The 23,179-nt window shown below is 50.4% G+C and overlaps 1 non-coding gene and 1 pseudogene across 2 annotated transcripts; both read right to left on the bottom strand.

The window, feature by feature from the left end:
• Window positions 1-14,217: 14,217 nt before the first annotated feature.
• Window positions 14,218-18,027, bottom strand: Spr-ps1 (sepiapterin reductase, pseudogene 1; annotated as a pseudogene). Its single transcript, XR_015686054.1, has 3 exons — window positions 17,742-18,027; window positions 17,001-17,291; window positions 14,218-14,799 (listed from the first exon to the last, which is right to left on the bottom strand). The product of XR_015686054.1 is annotated as a sepiapterin reductase, pseudogene 1 (transcript).
• Window positions 18,028-22,174: 4,147 nt separating this feature from the next.
• Window positions 22,175-22,304, bottom strand: LOC120102711 (small nucleolar RNA SNORA17). Its single transcript, XR_015687395.1, has one exon. It is a non-coding gene; the product is annotated as a small nucleolar RNA SNORA17 (small nucleolar RNA).
• Between the last annotated feature and the right edge of the window lie 875 nt (window positions 22,305-23,179).

Here is a 23,179-nt window from a genome sequence, read left to right as displayed (position 1 = left end):
GACAAGCAAAGACAAGTGTTTTATAATGCCCTCAAGTTGGTTTCTGGAAATAGTGCAAACTTGTGTGAAACTTGGGCAGATTCCTTAACTTACTGTGTTGGTTTCCTTAAGTGAAATTGGATCTGGATCATGGAATCTGCCTGATATTTAATCAAGAGTCAGTGAGTGAATCCAGAGGAAACAGAACACTGCCTGGTACATTTAGAGCAGACATTTAGAGAAGTGTGTGTGTGTGTGTGTGTGTGTGTGTGCGCGCGCGCACAAGCGCGTACATGTATGTGTATGTGTGCGCATGCGTGTGTGTGCGAAAAACAGTAAGACAGACACATAGACAAGAATAGAGAGACAGAGAGAGAGGTGCAAAGACAGACACACAGAGACACAGAGACAAGTAGACATACAGACATATACAAAGAGACAGACACAGAGGGTGTGTGCTAGTGTATCTGTGAGCACTCACCATGGCAGACGTGTGGAAGCCAGAAGAACACACCTGAGGTTATCCTTCCACCTCCTTTGAGACAGAATCTTTTGTTACTTTCTGTAACCCATAGGGATTCTCCTGCTTCTGCCTCCCCTCTCACAGCAGGACACTGTGACTGTAGGTTAGGTTATAAAATGCACACTGAGTTAATGCCCTCCCACTTGCTCTGTGGCACTTCCTCTGTGGAGCATCTCTCCGGCCCATACCTTTCTTAAGATAGTTACTAGGAACATGGTTTCCAGAGGTTACTCGTGAGCTGCAGTGAGAGAGCTGAAGGTGTTCTGAGGCTGAGCTCTCAACTCCACTGGACGATCTTGAACTTCTGACCCTCCCTCCTCTTTCCAACTCCCACGTGCTGGAACCCCAGGGGACACCACCACTCTTCAGTTATGCCAGTCCTCGAGGCTGCCCCCACTTGAGTGCGGTTAAGATCACCAGAGCAGCTCTTCTTCCTGATTCTTTTTTTTTTTTTTTTTTTTTTGGTTCTTTTTTTTCCCGGAGCTGGGGACCGAACCCAGGGCCTTGTGCTTCCTAGGTAAGCGCTCTACCACTGAGCTAAATCCCCAGCCCCTCTTCCTGATTCTTAAGGGAACGGTTTTTACAAAATGCACGGTTCAATCTACACTGGAGACCCGGGAAGGTTTAATGGTGCTTCTGCATCTGTAGAGGTTAAGAAAGCTTCATGTGCACACACATTGTCATGCACATAGTGGGGATTTAATGGTGCTGAGTTTGTCAGGATGAGAAAGAGCTCCAAAGCGATCACAGTCCTGTCAGTTCTTCACATGGCACTCTTCAGACATCGCTGAAAAGCTGGCAATTCCTCAAAACATTCGTGAGAGGAGGGAAGGCGAGCTGGGGGGGGGGGGAGCTCAGGGCTGCTGGAAACACGTTGCATGACTGTGATTGAGGGCCTTCTGCAGATTGTTCCAACCCAGGGAAGTTGGATCAGGCTATTTCTGATGTGTACAGATGACTGTGGCAGGGACAGCTTGGCTGACTCTGGTCCCTAAAATCTTCACCTCTTGTTTACAAAAAGCCAAAACAATGGGCTAAGCACTGCAGTCATTTTTTTTCCTAAAGAGCTTTGAATTGAAACTATAGACACTTTCTCTCTGCCATCAAAGGCTGAAATAAAATTTCGTGGCTTGTCATCTGAGAGAAGCGATAAATATTTCAAAACCAGTTGGGACGGAACAGAGAAATCATGCCGATAACCAATCCCCCAGGGGCTCAAAGTGGGAAATTTTTTTTTCAAGGAAGAAAATGTTCCTGTTAACTCAGGTAGTACTTTCCTCAGAAAAACAGTTTATCATAAATGTTTGTTCCCAGTAAATGCTGGCCACAATTACTAAACTAGTGCGCTCCCCAAACCAGTAACAGCTGGTGATCGTGCACTCCTTCGGTGGCACATTCGAGATGCTAAGGCAGGGGGATCATGAGTTTGAAGGCAGCCTTGGTTATGGAGTATGTCCAGGACCAGCCTGGGCTGCATAATGAGGTTTGGCTTCAAAATGCAGAGGCTGGGGGACAGTTCAGTTGGATGTGCGAGCATGAGGACCTGAGTCTCCATCCTCAGCGTCTGCGTCAGAGTCTGACGCAGTGATGGGCGCCTGCAGCTCTAGTGCTGTGGGCTATGGCGGTGGTGGAGACAGGCGGCCCTCTGTGTGCCAGTCAGTGTAGCACAGTCCTCAGGCTCCTGGCTCAATGAGAGGACCCTGTCTCAAAAAATAAGGCCAACAGAGAGAGTTTGAGAGTGACACTCAATGTCAACCTCTGACACACAGACACACAGACACACACACACACACACACACACACACACCCAACACACACACACCAACACACACCAACACACACACACCAACACACACACACCAACACACACAAACCAACACACACACACCAACACACACTCACACCAACACACACACCAACACACACTCACACCAACACACACACCAACACACACACACCAACACACACACACCAACACACACACCAACACACACACACCAACACACACACACCAACACACACACACCAACATACACACACACCAACACACACACACCAACACACACACCAACACACACACCAACACACACACACACACACCAACACACACACCAACACACACACACACACACACACATGAAACAAAAAGAAATAGCAGAAGGAGAGAAGCTTCAGGAACTCTGAGAAAGTATATAAGGAAAAAATATAAGCATTTGAAAACGTTCAACTATGCCCATGCCCCCACACACCCTGCCATGGTCTTTGGTGGACCCTATGGCCTTCCTTCAGATCACATCTGATGGGAAGAAAGGTCCCTATGGAGCTTACTTATGATTTAGGGCAAGGAGCAAACAATGAGTTCCTCTCAAAGGTCTCTGGAACCAAGTGACTTCAGAAGTGGCATCAGCAATAGGCAAGAGGATCTGAGAATGAGTGCCACCAACCCAGGAGTCAGGAAAGTGCCTGAGGCACTGAGGGCTGGCTCTAGGAACCTATGGCAGCCTGCTTTCTCCATACAATGGCAGCCCTACTCAACCAAGGCCTCCCTCTCACTTCCACATGCTAGTATTCCCCTAGCTCAAGCCCTTTGGCATCTACAGACCATGACTCATGGCTGGCATTAGCATAGTCAAGAAATACATGTGGTAGTGATGCAGGGCTCCTGGAACCACAGCAAGAAAAGGACAGGATAGTAGGTGGGCGTGGTTCTGAAAGACTCCAATCCCAGCACTGGGTGGATGTTGAGTGGTGGAGGGTGGCACCAGGAAGACCAGGAGCTCAAAGTCATCCTTGGCTACATGTGAATTTCAAGGAAGTCTGGGTTATGAGTCCCTATATCAAGAAGTAAAAGATGGGAGTCGGGTGGGAGGGTGGAAGGAAGAGGAGGAAGAGAAGGATGAAGATGAGAATAAGAATGGAGACCCCCAGGGGTTGGGGATTTAGCTCAGTGGTAGAGCGCTTGCCTAGCAAGCACAGGGCCCTGGGCTGGGGGGGGGGTAGAGACGCCCCTCCCCTTTTCTGTCTCATTCAACAGAACAGGGGTCCAGGGGGATTCTTTCTCTGGTGTCCAGGTCCTAGTTCCCCCAACCCTGCTCAGAAGCCATTCTCTCGCCATCTGCCCCCCATGGAGGCATAAGGAATACATCCACATCCAGCAGAAGCCCACTCCACCCCATCTCTGTCTCACCGTCCTGCAGTATGAGCCAGGCTCCTTCCCAGCCCCTTGCTGCCATCCTCCTCTTACCCACATGCCTCCTCGGGCAGGAAGAGCAGGAATCTCAACTAGACAGGGCAGCCTCTCCTCATCCTAACACGTTGGCTGGAAGCCCTCCTGGATACCCTTCCTTCTTCACAGACAGATAATAGATCCTGTCCTGTCATCGGTACTGCATGGTTCTGCCCTGCCCTTCCTGCCAGGCTGCCCCTTACCGCACTAGCCTGGATCTTGCTGCTCTAGCCTCTCGTTTTCTGGACATGACCCTATCTTCCTAACATAGGGCTACTGAAATGAGAGCCGCAAGGCAGGCCAGCAAGCTTTCTCCTGCTGCCATGGAAGCTTCCCTCTCTTCCTTCTGCTGCATTTGTTTTTCCTTCAGGATGCTTTCCATAGCTGTGTTAAGTCAAATTTAGCCGGGCTAACCAGTTCTAGACAGAAACGTCTGCAGCCCCCAAATGACTCTGTCATGTGGGCTTGCCTTGTGCACTCCCATGAGACCTTGGTAAGCACATGGAGTAGTGTCCTTACAGGATACAATTCTCAGTGGTCAGTAGAGACTCACCTTAGCATCTCATCTCTGGCAGCGATTGGGCTTGGGCATGGAGATAGAGCCATGAGCATGTCCAAATCACATGGTTGCTCCCTCACGGAACTTAGCACTGAAGCTCATTGGTTGGAATAAAACAAGCAGGGTGGTAGCAACACAGTGTGGCAGGGGGACAGCAGTTGTTTGGGGGCACATGATAGGAGCACAGTATCAAAGATGCCCGTCATTGCTATCTCCCAGCAGACCCCCATCTAAGAAAACCAGAACCCAGACAGTTATATTCTGAATCATGTGAACCCAGCATCAACCCCCAACCACTCCATAAGTTTCAGGTTAGGCATGGATGAGGCCAATCCGCAGCCTGGCCAGGGACCTACAAAGGTGCTCCAAAGGAGGCCTGGGCCCATTGGATTCTTGCTTTCAGAAAGAAGTGATAGAGTTTGGGAGAGTGTTTGCCTAGCATGCTTGAAGATTTGGGTTCCACCCCAGCATGGCATGGAGCCTGGGGTAGTAGCCCACTTAACATACCAGCCCTCAGGAGGCTGAGGCAGGAGGATGATTGTGAGTTCAAGGCCAGCTTGATCTACATATCAAGTGCTAGACCAACTAGAGTTACACAGGGAGACCTTGTCTCAAAAACAAGCCAGCAAACAAAACAAAAAAATCAAAACAAGAAAATCCAGCAAAACTCTATTTTTCTTGAGCAGGACTAACTTGTCCTTCTACTTTTCCTCCCTCCACCCTCCATCCTTTCCTTCCCTCCCTCTCTGTCTTCCTTTCTCCTTCCCTCCTCTCCTCCTTCCTTTCTTCCCCTCCCTTCCCTCCCTCCCTTCCCTTCTCTCATGCTCCCGTATTATATTACCTCGATTTTATTACCTTCCCCAATTATATTACCTTCTCTTACCAAGTAACTCATGCTCATATGGGGAAAAAAAAATGCCAAGAGGTAGAAATCAAAAAGGAGCCAACGTCTTCTAAAATCCCACTACCCAGAACTATTCCTTTCTAACTTGCTGTTACCAACACTAGCTGACACTTTCTGAGCTGCTCTAGATACAAGACACAGTTTTTAGACTTTCTATGCTCCTTACAAGCCTATGAGACGCGTATCTTATCCAGCCTAACAGACGAGCACCTTGAAACCTTGAAAACCAACAGTGGGATCCAGGGAGGCTGACCCAACTGTTAAAATTTGGTATATGTATTGGAAAACTTTAAAAAACAACAACAAAAAAGGTGCTGGCACACAATTTTAATCCCAGCACTCCAGTGGGAGAGGCAGGTGAATCTCTGTGTTCGAGGCCAGCCTGGTCTACAAAATGAGTTCCAGGATAGCAAGGGGTGTTGTTATACAGAGAAACCCTGTCTCAAAACACCAAAAATCAGACCAAAATAAAAAACAAAACCAACAAAAATATCATAAACCTACATGGAAATTTTTCTTTTTCTTCTTAGTTTTTTTTCCTCAATACTTCCTTTTTTTTTTTTTTTTTTTTTTTTTTTGAGCTGGGGACCGAACCCAGGGCCTTGTGCTTGCTAGGCAAGCGCTCTACCACTGAGCTAAATCCCCAACCCCACCTCAATACTTCTTTAAATTTACTTCACATCCCAAATGCTACCCCTCCCTCTTCTCCTCCCAGTCCTGCCATTACAAATCCCTCACTCCATTATCCCTTTCCTTCTCCTCAAGAGAAGGAGAAACTCCTCTTGGGTATCATCCCACCCTGGGACATCTAGTCCCAGTAGGCTAAATGCATCCTCTCCTTCTGAGGCCCAACCAGGCAGTCCAGCTAGGGGAAGGGGGCCCAATGGCAACTGTGTAGGGGACTAGGTCCAGCCTGTATGTGCTCTTTGGTTGGTGGTTCAGTCTCTGTGAGTGCTCCTGGGCCCCAGTTAGTAGACCCTGCAGGTCTCTTGTAGTGTTACTTTTAGTTTTAAAATGCATTTATTTGTGGGTGTGTGTGTATGAGTGGGTGTGCATACTATGGAGCACACGTGGGGGCCAGATGATAACTCTGGGTGTCAGCTCTCGCCTTAAGGGTTCCAGGTATCAAATTCAGGTCCTCAGGCTCAGTCACAACCGCCATTACATGTGAACCCATCTCACCAGCCCCTCTGTCTACTTCTACAAAACCATATTTGAAAGGACATCAAGTAAGATGTTGTCCCACTTTATGTACTATGTATTGCTTAAGTAAGAGAGATATTTTTAATTATTAAAATTTAATGGGTGGGGCTAACATGCCATTTTGTGTGTGTGTGTGTGTGTGTGTGTGTGTGTGTGTGTGTGTGTTTATCAGAGGACAGCTCTGAGGCATCAAGTCTCTCCTTCCACCTTTGTGAGGTTCCAGTGATGGAGCTCAGCACTTTATCCCCTGGGCGACCTCTTTGGGTCCTCAAATAAATCATTCATGTTAAAAAGCAAAAAAGGGATGCATTAAGAGAAAACAAATCTTTGGCCGTCCTCCCACCAGACCAGCACAGCACAGACACCATTGCTGTTGTAGATGTAGGAGTAAGAACAGAGATGCGGTTCTGAACCCTATGATCACCCTGGAAAGCTTCCAGAAGCTGAATGTGGCAACTGGGTGCACAGTGAAGCCTGTGGGCATGTCCGGAACCAGATCACTGATGCTGACTGTCGCAAAAGGTCCTTTTAAATGAGTGCGTTTTAATTTTTATGTGGTGAGTGAGGTCAAACCCCAGGCCTTGTACATGCTGGGCAAACGCTGTACCTCAGAAACCCACCACGCTGCCCTGTACAGAAAGTTGTTATAAACTGTTGTGTGTCTGAGCGAGAGAGAGAGAGAGAGAGAGAGAGAGACAGAGAGAGAGAGAGACAGAGAGACAGAGAGGCAGAGAGACAGAGAGACAGAGAGACAGAGAGAGAGAGAGAGAGAGAGAGAGAGAGAGAGAGAGAGAGAAAGAGAGAGAGAGAGACAGACAGAGAGAGATCGGGCCCACTGGCCAGCAAAACTAGACTGTATTCATTCCTGAGACGTCCAGGCTGGGGGAAGTCACTTCAGACCTGGCCTCAGTGTCCTCATCCGTACAGTGAGCAGGAACAATTCTAAGGTGGAGTGAATGTCACTGGAGCGTCATTGCTGGGTTATCTGCATCGTTCAGGACGATTCCTGACACAGTTCCCACCCAGTTCTGGCACAAGAAACAAGAGGCTGGGAATCTGAAAGGGCTGGGGTCAGGGCACACCAAAGGCTTAAGGACCCCCAAATGAGGGTATGAGTTCTATTTTCCTGGAGGGCTGGGCCAGCCAAGCCGATTAGGGGCCCTGAGCAGCTGTGGGCCGGGGAGGCTGGCCTCTGGGAGTGAGGGGATTCAAACAGCTCTTTCCCACCCTCTCCCCCACCAGCCTGCTCTGTGTAAAAATTCCAAACTCCCAATCAAACCCCCTTCTCTTTTCTCCTTTCATTCACCTGCCCATCTTCCTCTCCTCTTCTCTCCTTTTCTATCCAAACTCATAATTAATCGCTCAAGGCAAAAGTAATGAATGTTAATTGGCCATCTGTAGGAAGACTAATTAAAATCTACCACGCTGGGGTTTAAACATACCTATAGCAACGGAGTGAATCGGGAATGAGGCAGGAGGGACTGAGGTAACAGCTGAAAGACTGCAAAACACCATTGGGCTTAGGTGTGAGGGAAGGAAGCCAGAGAGGGGCCAATACGCTGGAGAGGGGGAGATGGAGTTGTGGAGACAGGAGGGGAAAACCTCCGGGACTTGCCACGGCCACTGCAGGGCCTGGCGTCTTGTCACAGTTCTGTTTGGAGTTTAATGAACACATTTGCACATTCTCCTCATGCCGGACATGGTGGAAGGGGTGACTAGAGTTTGTCAACACAGAGTTGTCCCCAGTCATAGATCTGATGGCACTTAGTTCTTCAGGAACACCTGCCCTGTATAAAAGTCATTCGTATGCACATATGCAAGGTCTGCAGACCCCTGCTCAACCGGTAAGCCTCTGTTCCTAGTGAGCTGAGGGCAACCCAGGGACAGGATACGTGGTTAGACACAGTCACCCACAACTCTATGTACGCACACGGTTGCATGTGACATGTAGCTTAAACATACAAACCACAAGTGATCAAAATACAGATGGTGACGCACACTCAAATAGCTCGTTATTCAGATGCACCGAGTAACTTCATCTGTGCTACAGCCATGTCTGCATGTGCGTCCTGTCAACCGGGACATTCTACGTCCTTAGACCTACACGCAGGTTCACACAACACTTTTCCATACACAAGAGAAGCTAGAGGCCCACATCCTGTGTGACTAATAAAGGTGAAAACACACACACACACACACACACACACACACCCTCACCCTCAGTGGGCACTCTTCCCACAGTGGAACATCCTCCCATATACACTCCCCATTTCCCCATTCCCCACAGAATGGAGCCCAACCTTTCCAGATGTGAGCATAAACGCCCTGCCTCAGTGGAACCCATCTTAACCCCCAGGCTGTCTCTGGTGCTCTCCTCAAAGCCTGCGTACATTAGAACTTGTAGAGACCAGAGGCTAATGTTGGGTACCATGCTCCATGCTTTAAAACAAAACAAAACAAACAAAAACAGGATCACGCTCTGAACTCAGAGCTTCCCAGTTCTGCTAGGCCAGTGAGCTTAAGGGAGAGTTCTCTCTCTCTCTCTCTCTCTCTCTCTCTCTCTCTCTCTCTCTCTCTCTCTCTCTCTCCTCCCTCCCTCTCCCTCTCCCCCTCCCTTCCCTGGGGCTATAGCATGCACTGCTATGCGTGACTTTTCCATGGGTGCTGAGAATCTGAACCCGGTTCTCCATGCTTGCACAGCAAACATTTTTCCCCACTGAGCCGTCTCTCTCCCTGAGGACCAGGGACTTTTGTTACAGCCTCCATGTCACCATACGGGGATAAGGATGGCTCCCTTGCTGAGCAGTTTTATTGCTGTAAAAGTTTTATTGTTTTCTAATGAGCTTGAAGCAGGAGAGAAGGGAAAGACAGAGGACCATTCTGGTATTTGGGAGAAATACCTAGAAAGGGCACCCAGAGAAAAGGGCACAGGGCTCCACCCCAGGCCTCTGACAAGGGACTATTAAGTGTTCTGTGCCAGCCCTCTGTGTTCCTAGGGGCTCAGAGTCCGAAGTTCCCAGACGTCAGGGAGTTCAGATTCCACGGCCAAGATCGTCCTCAGCTCCCGAAAGAAAGCAGCCAAGATGACCGAGGACAGTGTCCTGGTGTCCCTGACAGGCCTGGCACATCCCAGGAGACAGAGATGAACACAGACAGGGACTTCTAGGAAGCAGACTGAAGGAAGCCCAGAAAGGGCTCGGGGAAGGTGTGAGATGACTGAGTGGGTAAAGGCATCGGCCCTGGAAGCCTGGTGACCTGAGAACTAGCCTTAGAACCCTTGAAGGTGGAAGGAGAGACCTGACTCCCCACCTTTGTCCTCTGACCTCCAGTTATACAGAATAATAATAAATATTAAAAGTATAAAAAGAAGACCAGGAGGCCCAGGCCTGACAGCCTACTGCCTACCAGACAATCTATGTGCGCCCGCACACACACACACACACACACACACACACACACACACACACACACACACACACACTGTGAGTGAGAACAACAGGTGACTCCCCAGGGTCACCTGGCTGTAGGGACCTAACCAGACGGGTGAGTTGGTTTCTAACTCTGGGCCTCTGTCTGGGAGGGAGTGGACCTGCATCCTAGGGCATGAGCCTCCTGAGATCTTGGGATCTCCGTCTACCTGCTGAATCCTCTCCATCCCCTGGAGGACCAGTCCCCCCAACCCCCTCTTCACACACTCTCACACTCACTCACACACACCCCTCTGACAGCTTCCACATTTGGAACTGACAGATGTGCAAGGTAGCAGCTCAGCGCTGCCTGTGCAGCTGAGGCCCCAGTGCTGCAAATGAAAGGGATTATTTCCAGCAAGGCTCAAGGTGGCTGCGTGAGCACAGGCCTCGTGCATGTGTGTGTGTGTGTGTGTGTGTGTGTGTGTGTGTGTATGTGTGTGTGTGTGTGTACAGGAGCATGTGAAAGTGTGTGTGTGTGACTTCTTCCATCATCCAAGTCTTACTGTACCTCTGGACCTTACTGCTTTCCTTTCTGGCTGGGTTCCCTGTTTTTGGCTCTTTCTCCATCATGGTTTTGCTCGCCTGCCCCAGTCTTTTAGCCTTATGGACCTAGTTTGGTTTCTGTATCTGAATACTCCAAAGAGCAAAGAGGTATTTCCTTTTTCTAACTTTGCTCCTGGTCCCTTTTGGGTCTCATACAAGCCTTGGGAGCATGAGAAATTGCTCAGTGGGTAAAATGCTTGCTGCTCAAACATTAAGACCTGAGTTCAGGTCTCTAGCTGCCTTGTAAAAATCTGGGTGCAGTGGTACAAGTCTAATTCCAAGATCCCTGGAAGTCTCTGGTCAGCCAGTGTAGCTAAATTGGTGAGCTGTAGGTTCTGTGAGAGACGCTATGTCAAAAAAGAAAAGAAACCAAAAAACCAAAAACCAAAAACCAAAAACCAACCAAACAAAAAACAAAAGCAAGAAGAAGATATCCGACTTTAATCCTTTTATCCATATGTATGGTATGTATGTGTGCATGTATGTATGTATGTATACACACATACACACACATATATGCACATATACATGCACTCACACAAGAAACACTCAATTTCCTTCTGGAAAACGATGCTTCTATCCTGTCATTTGCATGGGGTTTACTCTGGTAGTCATTCACTCACTGAGGTTTCAGCAAACCTCAGCAAATGACTGTGGTGATCCAGGTCTAGTTCAATGTCATGGGGTATAGGCTAAGTTTGGAAAATACCAATCCTAGATGCTAGTACTGAGCCAGACGGTCCTTAGCAGCCAGACCGTGAGCCAGAGACTTCGGAAGCTTTTGAGAGCATCCCTCACATCTGAGAGGAAGTGGGAGCCTCTTTTCCTTTGCTGTAGGGGAAAGGTACTAGGTACCAAGAGACCTTTAGATCATTTTTCAGGTCTCTTAGCTGGTGTATCACAGAGTCTCTGGGTCACACGTGGAAGGTTCTATCATGTGGGTTACGCCAAAACATGAGAGGAACTTTTCTTCTCACCTCTTCAATAAAATGAAAATTCACTAAAAATTAAGTCCAGCCTGCTAACTCCAGCTAGGGCTATTAGGTCTGAAGGTGCTGTTTCCTAAGGGGCAAAAGAGACGGGGAATATCTGGGACCAAATCTCCTTCACTTAACCCCTCCCTCCCCCTGGCCCCAGACAAAGGCTTGGAGGGATCCTCCACCTAATGTTCCAGTATGCTGTCCTGGAGCTGCTGGTCCCATGACCATCTCGGTTGCACATCAGGTCACTGAGATGTAGGTCCTATTGGAGAGCTGTCACCCTGGGGTGCCTCCTCTCTGGTGACTGGAGAGACCCATTGCTCACCTCGCTAAGTCTGTGTGAAGGACACATCTAGGCCCTCCTGGCACGTTTACACAAGAGTGCACCCCCAGGGCATGTGAGTCCAAACTGTTAGACACACATTATCACGTAAGATAGTAGTTGGGGAAGGATATGGGTGGGGCCAGAAGGCAGTGCCCCAAGGCCCCACTCCTTGAGATGAGACATTGGACTCGGGAATGAAGTTTGTCCTAGGAGAGCGATCTAGAGCCAGGTCTTTAGGTGGGGCTGATACCTCCAAGCTTTGACTCAATGGACCTGTACCAGCTTTGCTGTGAGGCATGGATGGGGGCATATTCATGGGAGAAGTTCCTGACCAATCACACCCTAGCTGGTTCCATTCATGGGTAGAGATACCACAGCTGCATGGGGGTAAGCCTAAAATATTCCTCACTCCCCACCTCCTCAGGAGAGAGCGGCCGGGCCCAGGCTCAGACTGTTAAACCCAGAAACAAAAACCTACCCAGCTGAGGGACAACAAAGACAAAGAAAAAACATGTTTGCCTTTTGGCTAATCTGCAGGCCTGCTCACCCTTGCAGCTGGCCTCTGTGCATGTGCAGGCATGTATTTAAGTATGTGCTTGCATGTGTTAATGTGTGCGTTGGCCAAGGCCAGGCAGGCCAGGATCTCTAGGAGACAGATGGGTAAGGCCCTGGAGGCCAGCACACAAGTTCCAGTTCTGTCTGTGGGTCCCGCAGATAGAATGAGAGACCTGTAAGAACAGGCTGAAGCCTCTGCATTCAGAAGACACGAGAAAGTCCCGCCACCTTGTGGGCACATGTGGTACTGCACCTTGAACTCCTGCTCTGTCAAGGAGAGAGGCAAGTGACTCTACTAGGGTTTGGGCTGGTACAAGCTGCTCCACACCCTTAAGACCAGGAAAAGCAAGAGGCCTAGGGGCAGCTCATGTGTCTCCAGGTCAGAATGGCACCCTAGACTGTCCCACCCACTTGTGGAAGGCAATGCTGATATCCTAGGCAGCCTGGCCATTCTTAAAGAGAAGTTGAACAGAAGAAAAACAGAGTGAAACAAAACAAAACCGGGATTCCTTCCTCCCAGGGAAACAGAAGCTCGGGGGTGGGGGGTGGGGGGACCTGCTCAAGGCAAGCACGGAAATGTCTGGACTCCGGAATCTCATGTGTCTCCAAATGGTCTGAGAGGACCTAGACCCCTGAAGAGGCTGACACAGGAGCAGTGCAGTGTGTGAGAGAGATCTTGGCACAGGTCAGCAAGGGCAGGGCACCTGGTCCCTTAGAGGGAAGGCTGTGTGAGTGATGTCACGAGGCAGTAGTGGAGGTGGTGATGTAGCTCAGTTGGAAGCGCTCACCCGTGCATGCAGTGCTGGCGTCCATCCCCACCACTGCATAAACCTAGGTATGGTCCTGGCTGCCTATAATCCCAGCGCTTGGGAGAATGGAGGAGAATCAGAAGCTCAAGGTCATTTTAGTTTGAGGCCAGCCTTAGCTACTAGAGGCCTTCTCAGAAATAAGAGTCAACAGAGTTTTACCAACAGTGGGGCATTCAGTGCCAAGCACAGACACTAGGCCAGTCAGCACTCATGATGACCCTTAGGGTTGGGAGCTATGACTTAAGTGGTTGCAATACACACTCTTTTCAGAGGCACAGAGCAACTTGCTGTGAGTTACAGCTTGTAAGCAGCAGCCCAGGGGTCTGAACTCAGCCATGTCCATTCCAGGGAGAGTGAGGAAAAGGTGATAGAAGTCACCTACCCCCTCCCACCTTGGGGAATCCTGCAGGACCTGAACAATGGTGGGATATCCTGAAGGAAGGACAGGCCCACCTTTCCATGCTGCACAGCCCCAGTGAGCCCTCTGCTGGGCACAGGGATGGTCAGCTTGTTCTTTTAACAGTGAGATGGCAGAGCAGGGCTGAGTCTCTTTGGAGTTGTTTGTTTTTGATGGCCCAGAACTGTATGGCCCTTGTCAAAGCTGTGCCAAGAGGCTGGCTGCAGACCAGCCCCATTGTGGAGCTTCCAACCCATGAGGGCGGACCACACAAGAACCAGATCCCTCAGCATCCTCAGGATCCTTCAGGGATCCTGGTGCTTTCCTGAAGGCCTGGTGGCCCTGAGTCTGTACAGCAGCCCTAGGCTCATAGGGACAGTTCACGAGGACTTGTCATGGGATCTGGGACCTATTCGCAGCATGGCCATGTGGGCAAGCACTCACTGGTCAGCACTGACTGCTGGGTGTTGGGCCCTGAGGATTGATACTCATTGATTAGCTATAGGACCCTCAAGGAAATGTCAGCAAAGGTGGGTCAGTGTGGACAGAAGCGTGAGAAGGGCATGGGTCTCCAAGGACATCATCTTGATGACTTTGGACCTCGCTTACCTCTGTGTGGACCTCAATGAGAAAAGGCTCTCATGGCTATGCTTGGAAAATAAAAGCAGTCAAGTTCTCAGGACCCCCTGTCTAACGAACAGTGTGTCCCTCCTGGGCCTTCTACAAAAGGTTAGCAGGCATTCATGAAGGACAGCCCACACTCTAGGGCATCTGCCCCATAACCATGTATTTGACCAGAGTCGAGGGAGGACCAGTGAATACCCCAGGATGAAGGCAGTACAACAAAGACACGATGCCCTCGGTCCTCTCTGTGAATCAGACCCCGCCCTCTTCACCTGAGAACGACCACAGACGAGAGACTCTGCCTCATCTGCTCAGTGTTTCTGCTTCTCCTGCTCTCCCAGCTCTAAGTTCTCTTCCTGGGGACAGAGGACTCCAGTACACATCAGCTCTCTCCCGAGCCTCTGCAGAAGCCTTCTCAGGACTGGCAGTGCCCGTGGCTCCCCGCTGGCTGGGTTGGAGGGCTTGTATGTGTGTTAGGCAGGGCTGGGGGGCACTGTGACAGGACATGGGCTTAAATGTCATAGAAGTCCACGTGGGCTCCAGATTGGAAGGTGTCCCTTTGCAGCAAGCTCAGCAGTTTCTGAGCTGAAGTCCCACAGTCCACCAGCTCCCCCTCAGAATTCAACTTCTGCAGTCTGCTCCTCAACTCTGGGTCCATGGAGGTTTCCCGGGCCAACTGCTGCATGTTGGTGTCCAGGGGACCTGGTGGGCGCAACGCACAGACAGGAACAGGTCAGGTCCCTGCTGTGTGGAGAGCAGAGCTGAGTCAGGACTGACCCAGGCTGTTGTGTTGCCTGTTAACCTGTTCCTTTTCCTCAGCTCTGCTCCTCTATGCATTCTCAAACTCAGGATCCTCTCCCCTTAGGCCTCAGTGCTTGATCTCAAGGGAGGTCAGCCAGACCACGTTGTGTCTGAGATTTGGGCTCAAAGCTAAAGTCTAGTAAGCACGGTTTAAAATCACCTCTTGTCCAGGTAACACCTCTTCCTGACTCTCCCATTGCACTAACAGATAAGTAAACCGGGTTCCCCAGTCCACCTACAGCCAACCAGGGGCCAGGTGAGACCTTCAGCATCTTCAAACCTGACAAGCAGGTACGTGACACAACCTTGCCTTTCTCCTTCCTTCAAGGCCTCCTCTTAGCCCTCTGACAAATTCATCTGCTGCACTTTTCTGGGCCTACACAGCTTCTCAATACCCCCGGACGGGTCACTCAGTTGCTATAGTGCTTGCTGTACTAGCATGAGAACCTGAGTTCAAATCCCCAGTAAAAATATGAGTGTAGGGGTCGGAGAGATAGATGGTCCCTGACAAGAGCATTTGCTGTTCTTGCAGAGACCTGGGGTTTGAGTCCCAGTACCAACATGGCAGCTGACAACCATGTGTGACTCCAGTTGCTCTGGATATGGTGCCCTCTGGTGGCCCCAGCAGGTACTGCATGCATGTGATGACCATAGGTATTCAGTTAAAACATAGACGCGGGGGTGGGGGTGGGGGGTAACCTGTCACCTTCTAACAAGCTTTGTCACCTTTACTTGCATGTCTGGAAAATGTCTCCAGCCTGATAAGGGAATTGTGAAGCCCCCAAACTTTAATGGTGTTTTAGGGGCAGAAAAATCATGGAACACAAGGACGGGAAGAGCACGTTGCTAACATCTGAATGTCCTCCAGCCTGATCCTCCCCTGCTCCTCTTGCTCTCTCTTGTGTTTTCAGACACTCTGTCAGAGTCCATGCAGGCCTCTCACTTTGAACTCATGCTCATACCTCTCTAGTGCTCTACCACGCCCAGTTTATCTCCTCGAGCACCACAGGGCAGAGGCTTGCTATGCTTTCAAACAGATATTTCTGTCTTTGGTATCCTGTTAGAACATTCTTCCAGAGACTGAAATGAAAACTAGGCTGGCCCCTGCTTCTCTTCAGTCTCTAGGGAGCTTCTCTGCTCCTCCATGAAAACTGGGGCAGCTTCCAGAGGGTTAACTTAGCTCTGGGCCTTCTGGAACTGGCTCCCCTCCCGGCTGTGGTTTACATGTGATCACTGCTGTCTGAAGGAGCCTAGGCTTAGCTCAGAGCAGGTGATCTGGATATTGGAACAAGAAATATCATGTATGTGTGTATAGGGCAGGTGCTAGATAACTTGAGGGGACACGGTGTAGACTGAGAAGATAGAAACAAGCTTGGATCCTGGTCCTGCCTTACTTCACCATTAGACAGACCACTCTGCCTCTGTGTGCCCCGGATCCAGTCCTACTCAAAATACAGACAACTGCACCTCCCCCCTTAGTTGTTCAGTCTTTCTATCTCACTGCTACCTTCTAAGCACAGAAGTCACTAGTTTAGGAGAAAGGCACAGTGGCATCTTAATAGGCTGGTCATACAAGACAGTGTCTCAGAAGACCTCACACCCTTTCATCCCATAAGAAGGGGCCCTATCTTCTTCATGCTAGCGTCCTTTCTGCATCCCATTCAGTGTGCCAGCACAGCTCAGCCTCAACTTATCTCTGTGCTGTCCTTGAGTGTTTAGTTCTTGAATCCTTCCTACGGCTTTGCTGGGTGTTGGGTATGCCTGGAGGAATACTATGTGTCTCTTGAGGGAGAAAAGCAGACAGCTAAACATGTAAAGATATTTTGTGTTTTTAGTCTTAATTTATTTTTATGTGTGTGGATGTTTTATCCCACCTGCTAATCAGACAACTCCTGTGGCTGACTACCCCTGCCCCTGACTGCTCCAACTTCTTAGGAGTCTGTATTTTTCTTGCAAGGTGAGGAGTCACGACTGGAGGGAGGGGCACTCAAGTCTTTGGATTCTTTACTGAGAATGTAGATGAGGCTCCCCTCCTTGCCCAGCCCACACAAAGGTAACAACAGCTCTGTCTGGGGACAGCAATGTCAGTAGCACCCACCTACCTGGGGCATAGCTCAGCACCCTCACACTGGGTTCCTCAACAGCCAGGACCTGGTATAACATGTCTCGGGCAGCCTTCCCTGCACAGTAGAGTCCCCAGCCCTTGAAGGGCTGCAGGGCACACAGAGATGAGATGTTAACTACAGTCTTGCTCAGGCCAGGGCTATTGGAGAAGGCATTCAAGGTGCCGGTGGTCAAGCAGAGCATGGAGGTTAGGTTCAGGGCCCAGTAGTTGTTCACCTCAGCTAGGTCATTGATGTTCAGGAAGCCTTTGGAAACATCCCCAAGAGTGCCTGGAAAAGACAGGGCCAAAGAAATAACACAACAACTGGGGCGCTCTTCTCTCAAGCTTCCACAGTTCCTCCCCATAGCCATTTGCTATCTTTCTGCCCCAGTTCTGCAGACACCTCTAGTGCAAGCTAAGAATACACTTGAATGAATGCTCCTTAGAAAAGCAGAGGGGATGGCAGGGGGGGGGGTTTGGGGATTTAGCTAAGCGGTAGAGTGCTTGCCTACAAGCACAAGGCCCTGGGTTCGGTCCCCAGCTCCGGAAAGAAAAAAAAAAGCAGAGGGACTTGTTCAAGAAGTCTTTAATCACACACCCTCCGGGAGGCACAATCACCTGGCAGTGACACTGGTACTTCCTCTCCTCTTGGACTTTGCCCTTTTGGGGACTGGCCCTCCACCTACCCAAGTGGCGATGAGATGAGAGCTCAGAGCCCTCATCTGATGGCGTCTCTCACCTGCACTGTTGATGAGCAGGAGGAGCTGAGCCTCTTGGGCCTAGCGAGCTCGCGCACTGCGCTCAGCAACTGGGATGGCTTTGGTGCCCAGGTCGGTGGCTGCCAGCATCACTTGCAGGCCGGGCTGCTGAGCGCCGAGCTCCCCATTCAATTGCTGTAGCACTGAGTCACTGTGTGCGCTTAGAAGCAGCACTGCGGGGCCAGGGGCGGCTGCAGCACTGCGGGGGAAGCCCTGGGAAACCCTGGTCAGCAAGCACTCAGTGCAGCCCAGCCCGCCTCCCTCCATGCCGGGAATTCAGCCTCACTGGTCGCATATCATCCGCATTGTGCGGATCCTATCCTTGGCTTTGGACAGTGGATGTTCGGGCCAGCATCCACTGGTGTTTGGGTGAAAAAAGTGACCAATAGCCAGGGAGGCAGGAAATCCCAGTCTCCTTCTCAGAGCTTCTGAGTTCCCCTTGTGTGACACTGTCACAAGCTCAGCCCCTTTCTGGGAGGTGTGTTCGCAATTTCCACCATGTTCCAGGATGGTTTGTCGTCATTCATACAGGACAGGACAGTTAGCGACCCTACCCGTGACAGCCTTGGATGAAGTCCTTGCCTCTGATCAACAGAAGCCTTCTCTGGAAGAGCACAGCAGAGCACACACACATGGGAAGAGAAAGACTGAGAATCGCAACAATCTCATGAACGAGACCCATGTTCAGTGAAAACACTTGTTTCCCTGGGACCTGTGTACAGCAACTTTATTCTGTAATCTGTGTCATGCACCCCAGAGACCACTTTATAATCTCAAATGGTAAAGAAATATTTCATACTCTCTGGAGATGTCGTAGGATCGTAAGGAGTGAACTACATAGAGATTGCCTTGGTGCATTTTTAGTACGAGGTGAGGTAAAGTCCATCGGGATTGCAGACAGGCAGGCCAGCGGCCAGCCTGTCTTTGTTTCAGACAGTTCAAGTAGTAGGACTAACCACTTTTTAGCCAGAGAGGACTGTGAAGTCAGCAATCAGAACGGACCAATGTCAAGTACCAATTTTTGGCACTGCAATAGTTAGAAATTGATGTTATCCTGCCCCCTTGTGGCGGCTCTGTAGCAGCACCCTGTCATTGCACCTGGTTTGCTGGGGGTCCTTACTTCAACTCCTAACAACAATGGGGGTGGGGGTGGGGGACTTGCACTACACACCTACCTAACATAATTTTGTCTTTTCTTTTTTTCATGCATGCAATAATAAAGGAATAAAATACCTTTCATACTTGGGGTGCCCAGAAATGTCCCTGGAGGAAGTTGCATAGACACACTGCTGTTCCTGGCCCTCAGGTCTTTAATGGGATTTGTCTGGGCTGCAAGTGGAGAGAGTAACATCTACAGCCTGGGAGAGATTGAGAGGCACAAGAAGGCTGGGGCGAAGGCTCTTTCTGTGCATACAGTGCCTGCTTTCCATGTGAGATCTGAGTGTAAGGGAATGAGCCAGCATGCTGGCTGAAGCTTGTCACCTAGCTCTTTGAGATGGAGACAGATACACCTCTGTATTTTTAATGCTTTTTTGAGACAGTGTTTTTATATTGAGCCCTGACTATCCTAGCCAGGCTGTCCCAGAACCCACCAGGATCCCCGTCTTCTTCCTCCTGACTAAAGCATGTGCCACCACCATTCCAGCTAAGACAGGTGCATTTCAACCTCAACGGCCTTGAGAAAACCGGTGTCCAAAAGTCAAGGTGTTCAGCACCTGTGAAATGACATTTGAGACTGAAATACATGTGTAAACACACACTATGTACACATAAAGTTGAAACAACACATGCATGTACACATGGACAAGTACACAAGTTAAACATATGTGTGACTGCAGCTGCACACACCGTAAAGTAGTGGTGATGAAGTCCACCGTCAACTTAAGCCCCAGGCAGCCCTTTGGAAGGCCTGACCTCCTTGCTGCAGGAGCATCCTGGTGGGTGAGACTTAGAAGCATCACAGGGCGATGATGCAGAGACACCTGGGTGCTCGTCAATGGATGCTGGATGCTGACAGAGCCCAGCAGGCCCAGCTTTGGGGAATCTCATGACTACTGAGTAGATCCCAATGGTGAACTGACAATGTGATCGATCCCAGCTTTGTCAGCATGGTGGTCACCTGGATGTTCTGAGAGGGACCAGGCACCTCTCAGAAGCCAAGGCAAGTGGCCCTGCACTGGGGAGAAAAGGCCACCTGGATCAGTTCTAACGTTAACCTCCCCACCCTTAATCATGACAATCTGTCTTCTATGTTGGAAATAAAATAACATTGTTGGATGGGCTTTTTTGTTATGTATTTACCTTTTTAAGGTTCCTTGTGAACTTCATATCATGCGCCCCAATCCTACTCATCTTCCCTTCCCCTTGTACCTGCCCTCCACCAATGCAACCTTTCCCTGCAACAGAGGTAAGAAATCTCTCTCTTGGCAGCTGTATTGTGCCAGTATGCCCATAATATTCCCTTTTGTCCACACTTCTTTGCTTGTAAATGTTCATTGTGATGACTCGTTGCTCTGCTAGGAAGCCCTGGCTTCTGCTGCTCTCATCAATACTGGAACCCCACAGGAGCTCCTCTTGGATATCCTGCTCCTGCCCTGAGTCATGGAGCTCTGTAGTTTTGGATCTGTACAACCAGCCACTTAGTGCACTCCAGGAAACCAATGACGGGCTAGATGCTGGGGTAGACCAACTGAAAGTCGGGCATCTGGGCATGAAAGGCTCAGAGAAGGTCAGCCTGCTGGCTCTCACTCACTCATGCCCTTGGGGCCAGCTCGCCCTCAACCCCCTCAACCAGTGGCAGCTCTGCCCTGCTGCTCAGGTGATGTTCGAGGATCCCCTCCTGAGTGCTGCAGCCACTTAGGGAAATGGCCAGTTCTTCCACTCATAATCCTGTGGCCAGCTTTCTCGTATTCCAGAGATTGATGAGGGGAAAAATGTGTCTCTCCCTCTTCTGTGCCAGTGCCCAGCAGGCAAGAAGCAGGGACAGCTCTCCTGCTCTCATGAACCCAGGGAAAGTATTCCTGACTGCTGAAGGTGGCTAGGGACAAGAGTGGTTGTCACTGCTGCATAACAGACAGGAGGCAGGGCAGCTCTCCCATGCTCACATCCTCAGGGCTGGCTCACTCGTACCCCTGCCATCAGGGTCAGGTCTACTGTGCTGCCCAGGTGAGGGGCAAGGCCAGATCTCCTGTTCTCATGGCCTCATGGAGACAACTCTCCTCCTGCCTCCATAGTGATGGCAAATGCAAGGGAAGGAGATCTCTCCCTTGCCATGCCAACGTACAGCAGACAAGAGGCAGAGCCGGCTCTCCCACACTCATGCCCTCTGGGCCACCTTACCCACAGTCCCCACATCTAGGTCCAGCTCTACTGTGCTTCCCAGGTGAGGTGCAGGGATTGCCCTTCCAAGTCCTGCAGCTGGTGAAGGACAGGGCCACCTCTCATGCTCTCATGTCCCCAGGGCCAGGCCTCCTGCCTGCTACAGATGGTGAGGGAGAGAAGGGAGGAGTGCACCTCCACATCACCACAAGGACCACAGTGGTAGGGCCAGCTCTACCACGCTAGCACACTCAGGGATAACTCACGCCCATCTCCTGCCATGTTTGGGCCCCTGAGTACTGTAGGGGTCTCTGGACGGAGTCAGCTTTCCTGCTCTCGGGCCTCCAGGGCCAGCTCTCCCACAATGCCCAGGTGAAGGGTGGGGCTAGTTCTGCACAGCCCTCAGATACCAACATGTCCACAGGGGCAGGCCAGACCAGGGACATCCACTTGGCCTTTGGTAGTGACAAATCCCTGCTGCTGCAGGGCCTTGGACACAGATGTGGTCCCTACTGTCAGCACAGGACCCCACCATGATCCCAGGTGACTTCACCAGCTACTCACATCAGGCTGTTCCTTACTACCCTCAAGTCTCCAGTTCTGCCTTCCTTGGTCATGCCCACATCCTTCTGTTTCTCTTTCTCTTCCATTTCTCCACCACATACTTGCTTAACTTAGTGGTGCCTGGGGGATGGGGTGTCTCTGAGTGTCGGTGTTGTTTCAGGAGATCTCAAGAGTGCTCTGCTCTGCTTGGGAATTACGGTGCCTGGCAGGGGTCATCTCGAGTAAGGTATGTTTCCCCAGACCTGGCCACCAGACTGATATTCAGCTCAGGCTAGCTCCATGTCTGGGTGTTAAGGCGCAAGTGTTGTGGTCCTTTCAGGTTTGCTCCTCTACAGGCCCACCTGAGTGTCCATCTGTCTTGGGCTCAGTCCTGTTTGGCAGGGTTCTTCTAGTTCTCTATCCTGCTTTCCATCCTGGGAACCTGGCCAGACCAGCCAGGCACCAGAGTGGTGGTTGTCCCGGGCTAGCTCCTTGTCCGGGCCCTTGGGGCAAACTGGTGGTCTTCTCAGGCTAGCTTTTTTTGGAGGGGAGAAGTGTTAGGCTACTGATCATTCAGATATTCATGGGTCACTGTGCTTAGCTTGGACATAGCTTCTCTCCCTCTGCCATCCCATGATGAACATGTGACATAGCAGCCACATGGCTCTATCATTAGTGTCTCTATGGTGGTGTGGATGAGAGAGAGGTACACTCCTCCCTTCTTGTCCCTCCCTTCTTGTCACCAGCTATAGCAGGCAGGGGACCTGGCCCTGGGGACATGAGAGCAAGAGTGGTAGCCCTGTCCTTTACCAGCTGCAGGACTTGGAAGGCCTCCAGGGGCTGGGCTTCGTTGTTCTGAGAAGGGGTCTTTAATGTCTATCTCTGCTTTGCATGGCCTGGTACTGTGTAGCCCATGCTGGGCTTAAATCTGAGCAGTCTGGGCTGGAGAGATGGCTTAGTGGTTAAGAGCACTGGCGGTTATTCCAGAGGACTAGGGTTCAACTTCTAGCACCCAAATGGCAGCTCAAAACTGTCTGCAGCTCCAGTTCCAGAGGATCTCACACCCTTGTACAGACAAACACCAATCACATGAAATCAAAATCAAAATTAAAAAACAAAAAACTTTGAAGCAGTCTGCCCCAGCTTACTGAGTGGAAGGAGTTGTAGGCTTGCCTCATGTAAGCTTTAAGACATGCTTCTCTCTCTCTCTCTCTCTCTCTCTCTCTCTCTCTCTCTCTCTCTCTCTCTCTCTCTCTCCTCTGTCTCTGACTCTGTTTCTCTTCCTCTTTTTCTGTCTCCAGCGATTCCTACATCCCTGGGTATCACTGAACTTGTGAAGGTGCAGAGACGCCCCTGAAGTCCTGAGCTCCTGCATCCACCACTCACAGCCACTCTCGTTTATGTGTTGCTGCCCTCAAATCCGAGCTGCTGTGCACACTGGGTTAGCATTCTGCAAACTGAGCTGCACTTCAGCCCATAATGTCCCCGCTGCTCCTTTCTTTTGACAGTTCTTCACTGGATAACTCAGATTGCACACTATCCTTTGACAATACTATGG

This window comes from Rattus norvegicus, chromosome 4, assembly GCF_021556685.1.
Source record: "Rattus norvegicus strain SHRSP/BbbUtx chromosome 4, alternate assembly SHRSP_T2T, whole genome shotgun sequence".
Lineage (NCBI taxonomy): Eukaryota > Metazoa > Chordata > Mammalia > Rodentia > Muridae > Rattus > Rattus norvegicus.
The sequence above is the reverse complement of the archived record's forward strand: the minus strand, read 5'-3'. Positions and strand labels throughout refer to the sequence as shown.